We start from the raw sequence: 4063 nt of genomic DNA on the forward strand, positions 1-4063 counted from the left end.
TCAGTTCTATTACTAACTAGGTATGCAAACTTGGAAAATTCCTGTAAAGTCTTGGATATTTATATTTCTTCTTGGTAAAATGAGGAGAAAGTCCCTAGGGACCCTTCCAGTTCTAAAATGATTTATGTCTCTAAGTGCCTCCTAAAAGAGCCATGGACGTTAGATTTTCCAGAAATACCTTGGGTAATACTTAGTCTGTTCCCACTGACATGATACCTTAATGTCATTTCTTTGGACTAGATATGTGCAGGAGATAAACGGTAGCTGAGCTACTTCCTTAACAGGTTCTGTATGTGAAACTGAGGAGAATCAATGGTGAGCAAAAAGTACAAAACTGAACATGTCAAGGGAATGCTAAAGTAGAACTTCAAATAAGGCAGCATAGCTGTTGAGTGTGCTGGCAAAAAGTGACAGCAGACAATCTAGCTCAGTACACCAACAGAACAAAACGAAAATTCAAGCTTTTTAACAAAATTCTGGCTTGCTAGGGTTTTTAAAGGTAAAGGCACCTGAACTTCAGGCTCTGTAAACAGTAGTAATCTCAAATCAGAAGATAATCTCTACAAGAGTGTAGTCAGGTGAAGAGGTAGTCAGTTTCTAGTGTTGTTTAAAGAACCAGGAATTATTGTCAAGCATCTTCCTCAGGCTTATAATGATATAGTGATAGCCATCTAGGCTCTCCTGCCTGTCCCTATTTATTCTAAAGCATTAGTGCACGATGTGATGAACAAAATGCTTTGTATGTTCCCCAATTCCCTAAAACACATAGTGGTCTAATACTAACCTGGCAGATGTAAGTTTGTGTGGAATCTCTTTTGGTTCCATTACTAGGACCAATGAATTTCATGAGGTAATTCTCTTTATAAAGTAATATTTGCTGTTGTTTACGTTCTCCTCTCCCCTTTGCCCACCACCGCTTCTGCTTATAATGCTTCTATTTAAAGAAAAATACTTGCAGTTGCATTTCTGAAATCTTCATAGTATCCAAATTTCATAATTCTGACAGCGTCCTAAGTTTTTCTCAACTGAGTATTTTGCTACCCCTTCCTGTTATCTTTTATTTTAGTTTGTATCTTCCTATCCTCATTCAGTGTTCTCTACCAAGGTACATATTAGAATCGTCCAGGTAGCACCCCTCCCTGGAACAGTGTTTTAGAAACCCTGGGGGAACCAGCAGCTATGGTTTCTGAAAGTTCCCCAGTAATCCTGATGTACAGCCTTGTTTGGAAACCATGACCCATCTAGACCATTATTAATGTATTTTATTAATTAACTTATTAATTAACCTTTATTAGTGTATGGCAGAACTATAGTCTATTTCTTTGTAGACTTTTATGAGGTCCAATGATCGTTTTGTATTTCTGACAAATAGACTCTCCTATTTTGGTGATTTTGTTTAAGAGGTACAGTTTGATGTGTCTAGTGACCTAAGATTCAAGAGATATTTCTGACCTAGAATCAACCATATGCCAAAAATTTTACTAAGTGTTTTTATTTTTATTAGGTCATATAACTAATAACTCAATAACTAATAACTAATAACTCAAGCAAATGGCATTATTATTCTCAGTTCCCAGATAAAAACAGTAAAGGAAAAATTCTAAATTATTTGTCTAAGATCATACTAATAGATCTATCATTAAAAACCAGATTTCTTGGCTACTGCTCCAGTGATCCCTTTTACCAGTGAGATTTCCCAGGTAAATTTTAGGATTAAGACTGAAAGATCGAGGCTCATTATTCCATAAATATTGCTTTGTATCTTCCAAAGAATGTATACTATATGCTTTGTAGTATACTCCTATAGTAAAATAAGTTTTTTTAAAAAATTACTCCTATAAAAAATAATTACTTTTATTTATTTATTTATATAAAATATAAAAATTATATTTAAAATACTCCTATAGTCAAATAAGTTTTTTTTTAATTACTCCTATAGTAAAGTAAGTTTATCATTTACTGTCTACTCACACAGTTCTGAAGGGCCCCCTTGTATTTGAAGTTATTTTCATTGTAGGCATTCAACTACCTGACAACTCTTCATATAGCCTGAAAGCTTGATTCTGGAAGATTATCCAGAGCATGATATTGTTTTTCAAATGTATACTTTACCATTACTGTTCTGTTTCTAGGGGGAGATAGACCTCCTTAAAGCCTGGCCACGGTATGCATGCACGCATTCATTCATTCATTCACTCGTTTGTTTGTTCACTCATTCATTCTTTCATCCACTTATTTGCCATACAGTTCAAAGGCCTTTGAAGAAAAGTTTAAGAAGAAATTACATGAAATTTCCTGTATCATGTGTATTTATTCTTCTGAATACTGAAGTACATTAATAAGTAGCTATTCCTCATATATAAATCTACTTGCTTTGCCTCCAATTATTTACAGATTCTATTTAGAAAATTCCAAAACTAAAAATAAAATTTACCAGTTCTGTCATTTCCAAGTTCTGGAATATTCATATTGATAAAACGCCTGCAGTCAGGCAGTCTTTGAAATGAGTAGCTAATTGAAACTACAGGTTGCATTTTTAGCCAACAGTTGGAATATTCCAAAGATCTCAAAAGAGACTTAGGCAAAAGACATTAATTTAGTCTTCCTACCAACTTCTTTACACCCCTTAATGCAATTTTTGGAGAGTGGCCACATATGATCCCAATGATTGTCCAATTTGCTTTATGCCATTAATACATTAAAAGAATTCCTAAACTGAACTTGGGAATCTCTTTGCAAAGCATTCGGGTTTTTTTTGTTTGTTTGTTTTGTTTTGTTTTTTTTTAAGATTTATTTATTTATTTGACAGAGAGAGAGCACAAGCAGGGACAGAAGGAGAGGGAGAAGCAGACTCCCTAATGGACAGGGAGCCTGATATGGGGCTCAATCCCAGGACTCTGGGATCATGACCTGAGCCAAGACAGACACCCCTTTGCAAAGCATTCTATAGTCTTTCTCTTGTGGTTGGTTTTTGTGCCTGACTTCATGGGCTTTTCTGATGTTTGCTTTGCTTTGTTTTTAAAGATTTTATTTATTTATTTGACAGAAAGAGTATAAGCAGGGAGAGCAGAAGAGGGGGAGATAGGCTCCCTGACCAGCTAGATCCCAGGAACCTGAGATATGACCTGAGCCAAAGGCAGACGCTTAATAGACTGAGTCACTCAGTTGCCCCTGAATTTTGTGGGTTTTTTTTGACAGAGAAAAAAAAATTCAAATCATTTAAAAATATGTAGCCATTTAAACTAGGGAAGGTATTGGTATTTATTTGAAAATCCTATTAAGTCAGCACATTATTTAAGTATTTGTTGTACATTGTATTGAAGCTACCTGTATGTGAAATTATATTCTTTGTGAAGCAACTTAGGAATTTCTCTTTTGTTTAATTGATCTTTTTTTATTTCTACATGAACAATATACTTTTTAATTTGTTTAGTTTTATATTTTCCTGTATTATTTTTTAATGCTGATACCAACCCCTCCCATTCTTGGTAGTAAACATTGTCTTGGCTATTCTTAGGTATTTAATTTTCTAAATTCATATTAGAATCACTTGGTCATATTCCAAATGCAGAGATCGCCTTGGAATTTAATTGGAATTCTATAATATTTTAGGGTAATTTGGGGAGAATGACATTTTATTTAGAGACAGTGTGAGTTTCCATTCATCAAAATCAAAATGATTACTACCACCCTTCACAAACCTGAGCAAGTAACTGTGACTTCAATTATCTTTCAAACAAAGCCATCAAATCTTTGAAATGTCTTAATATTTTCCATTTGGATTATTGTTTTACATGGTCTTATATTTTAAACTATACTGAAAGATATATATATGGGGTGATGTTGAATTTTATCTAAATTTTATCAATATATTTTGCCCTTTTTTATTAATCTGTGCTCTTCCTTTAGAATTCAATCATTTGTGGTATCAGTATTGTTTCCCTTGATTTTTTTTAGATTTATATTTACCTCCTATTTTTTTATCATAGATTTTTTTTCTTTTTTGAAGGAAAGAACCATAAAAATCTTAACCATTGCATCCTTGGGTCCTTGAACACTATTC

The sequence above is a fragment of the Mustela nigripes genome, chromosome 3 (genome assembly GCF_022355385.1).
Source record: "Mustela nigripes isolate SB6536 chromosome 3, MUSNIG.SB6536, whole genome shotgun sequence".
Taxonomy (NCBI): Eukaryota; Metazoa; Chordata; class Mammalia; order Carnivora; family Mustelidae; genus Mustela; species Mustela nigripes.